At 35.1% G+C, this 14,326-nt stretch overlaps 1 protein-coding gene across 21 annotated transcripts in view; it reads right to left on the minus strand.

The window, feature by feature from the left end:
- The window catches only part of LOC100113758 (AP-3 complex subunit mu-1), an 835,720-nt gene that overhangs the window by 616,073 nt on the left and 205,321 nt on the right, over nucleotides 1-14,326 (minus strand). The window contains exon 3 of one of the 21 annotated variants that reach the window (XM_031933641.1): nucleotides 11,787-11,829. The exons of 19 other annotated variants lie outside the window; for them this stretch is intronic. The gene's annotated coding sequence lies outside the window, so the exon portion shown is untranslated. Of the gene's footprint in view, nucleotides 1-2,629; nucleotides 2,726-11,786; nucleotides 11,830-14,326 lie in introns of those variants that run through there. One more of the 21 variants, XM_032601273.1, reaches the window with a different exon arrangement.

The raw sequence follows: 14,326 nt of genomic DNA on the forward strand, positions 1-14,326 counted from the left end.
ATATTACCATCCTCTTCTAAAACTGATTGATCAATAGATTTTGATGCTACTTTCAAGTTATTAAATTTTCTGATGTCTTCATTAACGGCAGCATTTAAGAATTTTGTTATCTGTTCAATGTCTCTTTCCATAATATTCTTTCTATAATAGGATTTATGGATGCGTACATCATGCCCCATATAATTGGCTAAATCTATTAAGTCAGCGTCATTTAAATTCAATTTAATACAGTCAGTAAATCATCAGCTAATTGCTTTCTTAAAAGTGTAGCAATTAATGTTTTGGGATTTTCTGCACCACAATTGGCAGAAAACCTTTTTAATAGTGCATATCCTGAAGGATGTCTTATACTATAGAGCACTGTCTGCGGCGATCCGAATAAATAGTGGTTTCTTGAGGATATTTTTAATTTATCTCTAAGATCAACTAATAGTTGTAGGCCTAATCTAATGTCTGAAGGGTCTAGAAGCTTAATATCCCGCCCCAGCTTTCCACGTGTATGCAGAATGCCAAATTCTTCGCTGACGTCTTGCTGGTTTTCATTCAAGTTCTTACTCCTGGCATCAACTTGATTAATACACTTTATATTGTGGAATTCCTGAATACGTATTTGCTCCACATCGCCAGGTATTCGTCTGTTTGATGTTTGCAGAGACGTTCGTGTGATTTTGATGAAGTCTAGATGATCTTTTTCGACATATTCTGTTTTTAATTTATTGTAAAGTCTTACCCTTTCATTTGATAAATATTTATAGAGGTATCTGATGTCATCTGTTGATGGTAATACGACGTTTTTATCACGTCGGTGTTGATGGTGCGACTCCGAAGCCATACGCGATAATCGTATTTCGTAGTCTTGTTCAAATGATTCTCTGAACAATTTTACAGTTTCAGCTGCTACCAATTGATTTCTTTTACACACCTTAAACGATATGAACGAGCGATGGCTTTTAAAAATCCACCCAAATTTTGGCACAAAGTTGGATATGTTAGTTCGTTTGGGTCTGTAGTAATGGTCGGATCAATTGACAGTTTCTCTATTGCTTCCACAACCATTTCACTTTTAGCTGGTATAAAAATCTCTGAGAATTGCTTAACATTTAAAGCAAGCTTTAGACGCCCTAACCTCCTCAGCTGCGTGACAATGTTTTTGCGATGGTAATCTTCACAGAGTTTTGCACATATCTCGTTGACGTATTGTATAATAGCTGTATCATATCTAATTGCTCGAATCGTTTTGTCATTTCTGACTTTACTGAGGACATCCTTCAATTTCGTATTTGCATTGGCACTGTAGTATGGCATTATTTTTTTGCCTAAAGAAGCCAAACCACGGCAATTTTCACCAGATAATCCTGTACAAATGGTGAAATGCTTTCTGTACTCCTCCTCTAAAATCATCGCTTTACATCCAGTACATGGGACGTATTCAATAGCTTTTCTATTAAATTTTTGTCTAGGTTTTCTGGAGACTCTGAGGTACCCAGTGATTTTTTATTTAACTGTATTGTAAGTATAGTCGCCTGCATGAAGTAGTTTCTTCATCGGATCTCTTTTTCCAAATTTTGAAGCCGACTCACGGATCATATTTTGTACCTCGGGATTGTCTCTATGCTTTCTTTTTAAGTGCCTTTTTAGATGCGTTTGGTCCTCTCCACATAAGTTACAGTAATGAGTTTTCCTTTTTCTTTTATCAGCTTTACTCAATATTTGTTGCGCAGGTGCGACAAATAATTTTTCGTAATTCGAAGCTTTTACCCTTTTTTCCTTTTGAGTAGTACTCAATTCCTTTTGTTGCACATTAGCATTACTTTGATTATTTTCAGCATTATTTTCAGTATTTTTTGATCTCCAGAAAGATCCTCATTGGTATCTTCTTGCATGTCTCCTATAGTGAAATCCGGATCGTTTTTTGTATTATCTAAAATTAAAAAATGTCATTCATATTTAAATATTAAAGTTTCAACAACAAAAACGTTTATAAAGCAAAGAGGCTATTTTGGCGCGAACGTACACACACGGACACGCACACAGTCGCACAGCCACGCGCATGTACGCACGCATGCAAACGTGGATGATCACATGCAGATACATGCACACACGAGACCTAAGGCAAAACTGGGACCTAAGGCACAAAATAAAGACTAAATTTAACTTTATATAAGATCGATATAGTGAACGGAGAGGATTGGAGTTGCATTTACGTGCGCTAATCTAATTGTAAAACACAGGGGTACTTGTTGTCAGGACTTTCTAATAAACTTAATAATTTAAAAAAAAATTCATTCATTTCATATTTACAGCATTGACATTTTTTTGGTGATAAACAGTAGCGTTTTATGCATTACATATTCTACAATAGATGTTTAAATGCTTTTATTAATAAAAGAAAGTATTTCAAAGTTAAATAAGTGTCATAACATACTTGTTATGAAAAAGTTAAAAAAACTATAAATGCTAGTTAAATATAAGAATGTCATTGATATTATTAATAACGATACATATTTGTTATTAATAAAAATAGTTTAGAATAACATTTTAATTTGTTTTATGAAGAATTTTATCAGTAAGAAAATTTTAGTTAAAGTTAGTTCGCTTATCTTTCTAATATCATGTATTTTCATTTTACCTGGTTTAGTGGACTCTAAATTTGAACTTGTACTCGTCTCTTGAGAAACCATCTGCGTAGTATTAAGAACAGACGATTCGTTATGAAAACCAAAAGCTAAAAATTATAAATATAATTGTTATTTTAATTATTCATCTTAAAAGAAAAGATAGATGCATAAATAAGGCAAGTGCTAAAGCCCTATTAGATTATATTATATATTGTGTAATAGATAATTAGATTAGATTTCCAATTTATTAACAGGTTATGAAAGCATTATCGAAAAATTCCATTTAAAATAAAAGCACAACCTTAAAACAGTAGATTCAATTAATTATTCTAGTAGTCTTATCAACTAAAATATAAGACTTTTCGAAAAGAAGGGAATTTTGATGGGTTTAAACAGATTTTCTCAAATATCATAATCTATGTAAAAAATAAGCTTAGGGCTCATTTAATCAAGTAAGAATACAAACGAGTATTTATTTTCAATTTTAGTATATTAAAAATAGAAGTTTTAAATAATAAAATTTTCAAATGCGTTGTTCACTATTCGAAATGCACAATTACCTACCCGAATTTTACGCATACAACAAGTCCCTTTTATGCTTTTGTTGAAAAAAACACAGTGTATAACACGAGAAGAAAATCAGACTCGGGTAAGGTGTTTTCAGCTCTCGTATACGATTTAAGCGCCCGTGGCGCCTTCGCTTGGCATCGCTCATTTTCTTCCCTTGTTGCACAATGCACTATTTTCAATTTCTTTTACTGAAAGTTTATTTCTTACAATTTTAAAAAAATGCACTACCTAAATATTAAGCTCATATTTTATAGTAAGGGTGAGGTGTGATTATTTTTCAGATACTTAGCACTTGCAAAATAATATGCTTAGCTCTATGAAATAATACATTTTTAAATTATTTAATTTACCTGATATATTTAGTAATGGAACTTGTCGGTTACCATCATCTCGAATAGTTTCAAATCTCTTTTTTAGTAGAGTCGAATCATGAACGTTCTGTTTATCAGTGCCTTTAGTCAATTCATCAACGCTTTGTGTATCTGAGGCATTACTCAATTCATCATTGCTCTGTTTATCGATGCCATTAGGCGAATCATCATCGTCTTCTGAATCAGTGTTATCATCTGTAAGCAGTTTAAGTTCTTCTTCCAATATACTCAAATAACCATCGTCTTCTGTATCTGTGCTGTCTACACTACTATGATCGTCATTTATATCCCAAATAAATCCTTCTTCATTCAATTCAGAACCTTTATGAAAAATAATCAGGTATATTTAATTTTTTCATATTACTAAAGTACCTTCAAACAATTAGCTAAACAATATTTTTATGCACTTGAAAACTCATAATCATCTCACAAACACTTACGCTCCTCCACTCTATATATATCATTCACATTCACTCTACATATATCATCTCTCACACACACACACAAATTATAACTGGTTTTACTTTATACTGTTATTTTTGAATTGTACAACACAATGTACAGAAATAAAACTTATTTAATCTAATCTAATCTCTCTCTCTCTCTCTCTCTCTCTCTCTCTCTCTCTATATATATATATATATATATATATATATATAATATTATTTTTATAGAATAGCAAGGGATGACGCTTACAGACAGGTTGAGGAGGCCAGGCTGAATTATTATTACTCACGCCTGTCAACCCTGACTGATGTTGCTGAGATCTGGAGAGAGCTTGAGAACCTTGGAATCTCCAGCTCTACGGCATCCTCACCTTATCGTTTCTCCACTGATGACCTCAACAAGCACTTTAGTTCAATCTCCAACAACCCACACGTTCCTACAGTTGAGGATTACCTGAGTACCCTGGAAAGTCTGAACTTCCCTGAGCATTTCAGTTTCAGAGCTATTACTGAAACGAATGTATTGGCCGCTGTATCGCACTTCGGCACCCAGGCCAGAGGCAGCGATGGCATCCCACAGGTTGTAATATCTAAGGCACTGCCAGTACTCGCTCCTTCTCTATGTCGCATCTTCAGCCTGTCCTTGAGCGAGTCACGCTTCCCCTATGCCTGGAAGATGTCGCTGGTGCGTGCACTAAACAAGATCAGGTCACCAACACCCCTGACTGATTACCGTCCGATTTCTCTTCTCTGTTTCTTATCCAAGGCGCTGGAGTGGTTGATGCACAGGCAAGTCTCGGAGTACCTTGAATCGAGACTCTTCTCTCTTGACAACCTACAAACAGGCTACCGCACTGGTCACAGCACATAGTCCCGCTTACTTAAGCTGACTGATGATGTCAGGCTTGGCATAAATAAAAAGACGGTCACACTTCTACTTTTATTTGACTTCAGCAAGGCGTTTGACACAGTGAGTCATGTCAGGCTCCTCAGAAAGCTACCATCTTTCGGCTTCTCTAAGCAAGTCATCCGCTGGCTTGCATCCTACTGTAAAATACCCCCAAATTTTAAAAAATATATTCTTATATAGCAACATTTATTCGTCCGAATCGACTCTATACTTACTTAATATTCCGTTATCGAATCTATGACTAAGTCATATACAATACTGGTGCCGAAACCTACAAAGGGCGATACCGCTCAGTTTTATTACTAGGCCCAGTGATGTTATGAATTCGAAATCACAAACCAAATTTCACATAGCCAAAAAAGGGCCTGCCAGTTGATATATAAAGCGCCGATCGTCCTCTGCAAGTCGGCAGTAGTACACAGTTCGTCCTCAGTAGTTATAGGCGAAACTCTGTCCGGTGATCCGCAAGATCGAATATATTTAAAATTGAATTATACGCGACGCGCTGCGATAAAGTGCCTTATTATTATTATATTATTGTGTCAATTGCCGAAGAGGATAACTGAAAACGAAATATTCACATAACGATTAATTGTCTTTTATATACCAATTGTCAAATCTATTAAACGGTCCAAATAGACGTGTGTACTTACAAAACCAATTATAATAAAGCTGTTATCAGTAGTGACTATAATAAAGTGCTCAGATTATTTATCAACGATCCTCTTGAATATACAGGGTGTTTCATTTTAATCCGACCACGATAAAAAACCATGGAAAAACTAATTTTAACGAAAAATGACCTTAACAAAAGTTGAAGGGGGCCATCGAATGATACAAACACCTATGACCTTGAACTCGATTTTCAAGGTCATTTGAGGTTAATTGCAATTTTTTTAAGTAGGAAGTTTCCAAAGTCTAAAATGAATCTATTTTAGACCTTGAAATCGGATAGAGCGGAAAAAATTACGTCGCAAAGGATATTTTAAGTTTTCTTTGGTGACCCTGAGAAGGTCAATTCAAGGTCAAATAACAAAAAATCTGCTAAACAGCTGTTTGTCTGGTTTTATTTTACTGATGTCGAAAGATGACCTTGACAAAAGTTGAAGGGAGCAAAAGGGGCCATCTAATGACACCAACACCTTTGACCTTGAACTCGATTTTCAAGGTCATTTGTAGGTCATTGTATTTTTTTAACGGGAACCCCTATTTTTACCTTGGAATACGGAGCAGCGAAAATAATTACGTCGGAAATGACATTTCAAGTTTGCCTTAGTGACCTTGAGAAGGTCAATTCAAGGTCAAATAATAGTATCAGCCTAAGATTGTTTTCCTTTCAATTTTTTCATAGAATTATCATTTTGTTATTGTAATAAACATTAAGAGAATAATTGACTTAAAATGTGATTATGCTTTGCTGACTTTAAAGCCATTTTGTAAGGTTAAAAGTGCAAAAATGCAATATCAAATGTTATGTGAAGTCCATATTTATATCCTAACTTTAGCGTTACCCAGGAACAACGACGTGGACGTAATAGGATTGTGTTCCCTTTGGGGTGCTTGATTAGAGTGAGTCCCCCCCTTGCCTCTCACTTTTATTATGTACAGATTTGAATGTAGGTGCCCAAAGACACCACCATTTTTTTGGATTCTATTCAGTTCTTGGGATGTTTTCGTAAGCGAATTTTTATCCTATCTTTAGCGTTACTCAGGAACGACGTGGACACAATTGGCTACTAATTTTCCTCCTCGAATTTTGCCTGAATTTATTGTTGAAATAAATAATTTATTTTGTAAAGATGATTTTTCATGTTGAATTTTCCCGCGACTCATTGTTGAAATAGACAATTTTTCTAATAAGAGATCTCTTTTCATATGAATTTATCCTCTACTCATTGTTACTTACACTTAGTATTCAATAGTTTACTAGTTATTGAATAGTTATTGATTATCCAAACTAATCAAATATCATTTGTTTAACATTTTCTCTTTTTCATTCATTGACCTTTATTTTTTCTATTACTTTTATTTTATTCTATTCTATTATTCTATTACTTTTAATTTATTACTCATCGAAAGCTATCTAATTTGTTCAGTTTGGTAAAAACAAAATTTTTTATTGAACTTGTTATAAATTTTTAACAATGGCTGATTATCCAGCCGCTGAAAGGGTTGATATTTTATTGATTCTTGGTGAATCTAGACGTAATTATCGACAAGCTGCAGCCTTGTATCGAATTCGATATCCCGATAGAAGACATCCAAGTCATACAACCATTCGTGAGATTTACCGTAGAGCTCAACAAGGGCAACTAGCACGGGTTAGCGATCGTCGTAATTACAACGAAGATGATCTTCGTGTAATGGTCGTTTTAGCAATGGTTCATTTGAATCCCCACGTTAGTACCCGTGAAATTCAAAGGCAAAGTGGTATACCTATGGCTACTGCTTGGAGAATACTGAGAAGTCAACGTTATCATCCATATCATATTACTTTGACTCAGGATCTCACACCTGCTGATATGAGGTTAAGGCTACAGTTTTGCCAATGGGCACGACAAATGATTGCTAATGATCGTCACTTTTTTCAATACGTAATGTTTTCTGATGAAGCAAAATTCAAAAGCAATGGAGAGCTTAACCGACACAACTGTCATTATTGGTCGAATGTTAATCCGCATTGGTACAGGCAGATAGATAACCAAAATCGTTGGAGTCTTGATGTTTGGTGTGGAATTGTTAACGGATACCTTATAGGCCCATACTTTTTCGATGAAAATGTAAATGGCCATAATTTTTTACAGTTCCTGAGAGAACGTCTTCCAGTACTTCTTGAAAAAGTAGATTTATACACAAGAGCAAGAATGTGGATTCAATTGGATGGAGCTCCTGCACACTATGCTCGAATAGTTAGACAATATCTTAATCAAAATTACCGTGACAGGTGGATTGGACGCACTAGACGTGGAGATTTGGGTGATGGCCGCCGAGATCTCCAGATATGACATCACCCGATTTCTATTTGTGGGGGTATTTGAAAGATGTTGTTTATGAACATGAAACTACAACAAGGGAAGATATGATCCACAGAATTCAAACCGCTTGTGAAAACATCCCAAGAGCTGTATTACTCAGAACAGTAGAACATTTTCAGCAGCGAATTGAATTGTGTATCCAACAAAATGGTGGTGTCTTTGAGCACCTGCGTTGAATTTTGAGCAAAAGTGAGAGGCAAGGGGACTCACTCTAATTAAGCACCCCGAAAAGTGAGAGGCAAGGGGACTCACTCTAATCAAGCACCCCGAAAAGTGAGAGGCAAGGGGACTCACTCTAATCAAGCACCCCGAAAAGTGAGAGGCAAGGGGACTCACTCTAATCAAGCACCCCAAAGGGAACACAATCCTATTACGTCCACGTCGTTGTTCCTGGGTAACGCTAAAGTTAGGATATAAATATGGACTTCACATAACATTTGATATTGCATTTTTGCACTTTTAACCTTACAAAATGGCTTTAAAGTCAGCAAAGCATAATCACATTTTAAGTCAATTATTCTCTTAATGTTTATTACAATAACAAAATGATAATTCTACGAAAAAATTGAAAGGAAAGCAATCTTAGGCTGATACTTCATATTTGACCTTGAATTGAGCTTCTCAAGGTCACTAAGGCAAACTTGAAATGTCATTTCCGACGTAATTTTTTCCGCTGCTCCGTATTCCGAGGTCAAAAATAGGGGTTCTCGTTAAAAAAATACAATGACCTTAAATGACCTTGAAAATCGAGTTCAAGGTCAAAGGTGTTGGTGTCATTAGATGGCCCCTTCTGCTCTCTTCAACTTTTGTCAAGGTCATCTTTCGATATCAGTAAAATAAAACCAGACAAACAGCTGTTTAGCAGATTTTTTGTTATTTGACCTTGAATTGACCTTCTCAAGGTCACCAAAGAAAACTTAAAATATCCTTTGCGACGTAATTTTTTCCGCTCTATCCGATTTCAAGGTCTAAAATAGAGGTTCCTATTTAAAAAAATCACAATTACCCTCAAATGACCTTGAAAATCGAGTTCAAAGTCATAGGTGTTTGTGTCATTCGATGGCCCCCTTTACCCCCTTCAACTTTTGTTAAGGTCATTTTTCGTTAAAATTAGTTTTTCCATGGTTTTTTGTCGTGGTCGGATTAAAATGAAACACCCTGTATAAGGTAAGAATTTATATTACAATTTATACATTATTTTTCAGTACCTGTATAGAATTCCTCGAATTAGTTACCGTTAGATTCGCACTTGTGTATAAGTGTGTACGAATGTACATAGACGACTATCGTTTACAGGTATTAGGATCACGCGACAACACGCGAATAAGTGCGTAGCGAGCGACGCGAGGGCTAGTCAGTCTGGCCTCGACCAAGCTATGAGTTAGAAGGTGGAGAATTACGGAAGCCCGTGTTGCGATAAAGTTAAGGTGGAGATTGCCGCTGTCCTCGGCATCTTCTCACGCTATATACGTTTAATAAAGAAAACTCATTCATTATTCTTAACATCCACTGTGTTATTTGCTCCGCTCCTATAATTTCCTCAATAATAGCTAACATTATCTTGAACTTGGCAGGTCCGATTATTTCGAATTGATACTCCGGCTGCAGTAGTTGCATTGCACGCAACTAATGTCTGCGCGACTGCTGCCCGGACGGAACGACACGGTTATAAATTATAATTATTGAAATTCACATAATTGGGGCCTAATTAGGTGTTACCATCCGGATGATAAGACCACAACTCTCTGTGAACTCCAAAATATTTTTTTTTCAATAATTTAATTTAAACAAAAATTTTTTTTAGCAGGGATGCCACTTTGTCTTGGTGGTACCCTTTGATGTTTAGTCGACGTGACGCCACACAAAGAAACTTACTATTGGGATTTGACACAGGAGTTCATAGCTATAGATAACCAACATGGCGCCGCCTGACCACAGATTAACACGGAGTTAAATGGAGCGCACTTGGTTTTTCGTTTAAAAAAAAAAAACGATTTCTATACGGAATATTCGTGATTTGTAGTGAGGTATCGGTAATGACAATATTATACAATGTATTCGCTTGGCTTAAGTTGGCTTTGGCAAAAAATGTTTAATTATATACTACAAAGTCAGAGTATAACCTCACTTTTTTCGTAAAAAATACCTTAAATCTCAATAAATAATCGATTTTCTTTACAAAATACAGTGAGCATACATTAATTTATCTACGTTGGCGGTCTTTAAAACAATTTTTCATGCATTAAAGAGGTTTTTTTCGGGGCCGCCAAGCACTTCTGCTTGTTGCGATGAAAACTAAAATTTCAATTCTTGTTTACTCAGCTCCCACACGTTTTCACTGTACAATAATTGTGAACAGTAATTATTAGTACTTTTTTTACATTGCGTGAACTCTCTGAGCTCCATCGCATTAATATTATTAATAAAAACGACAAGTTTAACTCGAATTATATAACACAAAAATATAGAATCTTAGAATCATGCAAGATAATCTTATTTAATGTGATATTTAATGTCGTCGTAGCATTACTGGTTTAAAAGACAAAAATATAGAATCATTTAGGAACACTTTAGAAAATACCAACTAATAACTTATTTTTTTATATACAACTGTTAAATGGATTATATGTCATTATTAATTTTTTATAATTTAAATACTAATATTATATACTGTTATCAGAGTTGGGGCGAATAGAGTCCAGGGACTCCTGTAACCCAACCTAGGTTAAGTGTGAATGAAAAGGATGGTATGATCTGCGTCTGGAAGCCCGACAAGGATTTATGCTATTCCTACGTATGAATGGAGGCTGGACTGTATGTAGTATGACTGGAGGTTATTGCTTTACAGCAATAACTAACCAGTATTTATATGTATTCTCGTTATCTCTGTTATCCGGACCTGCGAACAGGAAATACTGTTTTCCTCTGCAGGATTTGCGGCGTTATAGTGTATTATTGTGTGAATAATATCAACTCTGTATCGGATGCAAATGTTTGTAACTCTGGAGTTAAATAAATAAATAAGTAATTGCTGTACCAAACAATTCTTTCGCCTGGCTTCGTTTAACTCCACCGCTCGCCACGAGAGATCGAGGCAAGTGTGTCAATTCCCAATAATATCTTTAGTAAATATAGCTTAATTTCAAAGATTCAAAATTATTTGTGAATCGGCTCAAACCTGCTATAATGTTTACTAAAGCCGATCAAAAATGAAATTTAGTAGCCAACCCTATTCGTGATTAGCGTTAGCCAAAACCTTCGAGAAACGAATTTTGTAACAATATAATAAAATTCATAGATAATAGCGGTCGGCCATGTTGGATTAGCCATTTTGAATTTTGATTATTAATAATCAATTTGTTGAATTATTATTTAGTCAGCGACTCGGATATAATAATTTATATAGTTACCTTCCAATATTGAATACATTACCATATAAACATACGGAATAATTAATTATAATAAAATAATTGTTTACATAAATTGTTTAAACATTAGTAAATTTTAATGTATTTGCAATTAATGTTTTTGTTACTTATATGTTTATACTTTTCTTCAGCAGAACGTATTAATGGTACACTGAAAAAAAATACAGTCGTTTCTGCTGTAAAGTCCGGTAGTTTTAACCGTTCTGCCACCGTAACGACTGTTCAGTAAGACAACGGTATGCCACTGGTAGTTTTGGCGAGTCGCAAACGGCCCAACTGATTCTTTAAAACTGCTGAACTCTACGGTAATCTTGGCGAGTCTTCGTACAATGACGGATTACTGGTGCGAGTTCAGTTAAAATGGCTGTTTTTTTTCAGTGTATTAATTAATAATTTAATAATGTTTACTTTCATCTTGTCATGCGTTCCGTGGCGGGAATCCTTAAGAAATCTGTAATGAGAAAAATGAAATCGACTCTTACATATCTGGAGAATTTTCTACTCTATGGCCTATGGTGTTAGCGTTCTGACCTTCTGACTCGCGAAATTTTCCTATGACCAACACTAGTCTATAGTCTTTCTGATGTACGGTCTTAAAAGGTTTAACAACATATTGTCATAAATGATGACAAAGGTATATTCCGTATATTGCCCAATATGAAAAAAGCGACAACCTGATGTACTATTTAGTTAGTTTAAAATCTATTAAAAATCATCCGATTAACATCAGTGACAAATACATCATACCTGAAAAACTAATTTATAATAATCGAGCTAAAACTTACAAGTGTTTAAACAAAGGACGCTCAGTTGAATACGCAATTATATCAACAAATGGTATATTTATTTTTTTACATTTTATAATTTTATACAAAATTACGGAGTTTTGAAGAGAGCTATCGGTGCCAGTGTAGAGCGACCAGTTGAAAAAAAACATTTGAAAATTCTTAATTATTGAGTATATTGACGCCTGAAAGGAAGAAGTTTACCACAGTTTTTAAAAGTGAACAGGACTACCATAAAAAAACTGCAGAAAATCAATCACAACTGGGCTAGAAATGACATAGAAAAGTCTCAAATTTGAGCTCGCATCTAGATAGGGCATTCTTCAAACCGCAGCCGTGATAGAGTCTTCTTCCACTCAGGCGTCGATATATAGCGTACTTTTTGACCTAATAAGTTAGATATACGTATATGACAATGTTTTATTGAACCAATTTAAAATTGTATAAAATTCGCAATGGCGACAGGACACGGTAATTACTTTTAGACCATATATCAAGCTCGCTATATCAATATAGCACGGATGGTCTAATTAACTATTGTTTTAGTTCATAAAAATTGTTTGAAGTATTTTTATCAGTTTATGGGAGCCTAAGAATGTTTCCTTTTTGATGTAGGTATAGGCAACACTGATATTCGCGTTTTCCTGATAATACCCATATATTGATTGACCAACCTGACCTATTCTATTCTGTTTTATTCTATCGTATATAATTTTTAGCAAATGTAAAAGAATTGGAGAAACAAAAAGAATTTTTAATTAACAGTGAGTATAATATTTTTTTTACTAACTAAAATATACGTAATTACGAGTACAGTATAATATATAAGTAATAGTATAACAAATTTTTATTGTTGAAAGATGCTTATAAACATTAAATGAATAAATTTATTATCATGTAGAACATATAAACTTTTAAACAATTATCTAATAAGTTTGTGTAAGGACAAAAATGCGCAAAAGGGGCATGTATGTTTATGTAAAAGTGAATGTGTTTTTCTGATTCATGGCAACTGTAGTAAAAGACTTTAATCATGTTATAAATGTCAAGGAAACCTGTACACATCAACAAACGTATGTGTAGATATGAAGTAAAATACTGAATTTAAAATAAGTTGGCTGTTTATTAGGCACGACCGCGGTACGTAAGTGCCTTATATTTTCGTTAGCGAAAAATATGTGAGAAGGGATATCACGTAATTTTCAAGCAATTGGGCTGAAATTTTAGGAGAAGTCTCCTCTCACACAAACTGAAAAACTATTTTTTTTATCCCGATCGTCTACTTCGTTTTGAAATGCGAGCACGATTTTTTATGGATTTTTATGTGTTTTTCCAATAAAAATTTTGTTGTGATGCAATTATCTCTGAGAGACTTTAGTCAATCAGGCTCAAATTTTTTTTTGGAAACTCCTCTCATGATAGTAAGGTGACGGTCGTATTTTGAGCCTGATCCCCAATATATATTGTTATGATCAGGTTCGGGTAATAAAAATAACAACACGTTATTTATAGAAAATCACTCTTGAACTCGGACTCTTTATTCGAACGTAAACACAACTGTTCTCAACAGCTGACAGAACCAGACTGAACATAAACAACAACATCCGCGACGTCGTTGATCTTGTTGCTAAGGTCGCTATGCGCGATTCTTGGTGTTCGAATTGCGCAACGTTCAGGCTCGGTCAGAACATTGCCCTCTCCTTTTCAGATTGTCGTCCCGACAATCATAACCATCCATCCTTCAAGCGGGTTGATCCTCTTACAATCCAATGATGACTTACAGGAACTGACATCAACATCCTCTACCTTGACCCATCCTAGGCATCAAGTTACCGAGCAATGCTTACAGACGTCATTCCAATCATCACTTAACAGGACTAAGACGGACCCGTCTCTTGAACAATCTACTTCAATCATCCTTTTTATTTTCTCATCATAGGGTTGGTCGAAATCGGTCTTCAGACAAGAGGGGGGAAGTTGACATGCCGTGGAACCTCACCTCAAGTCCCTGCTCCGGTATATACCTACACGCCCACGGGAAAAACCACAGCTCAAAAGAACCGTGAGCAGAGCAGTCTTCATTGATGGGTATCTCTCTCAGTGTAAGTCCCTAGACGATTGATGTTGACTATCTTGGATTTATGTCTTGGTGAACTACGAATA

This window comes from Nasonia vitripennis, assembly GCF_009193385.2.
Source record: "Nasonia vitripennis strain AsymCx chromosome 1 unlocalized genomic scaffold, Nvit_psr_1.1 chr1_random0004, whole genome shotgun sequence".
NCBI lineage: Eukaryota > Metazoa > Arthropoda > Insecta > Hymenoptera > Pteromalidae > Nasonia > Nasonia vitripennis.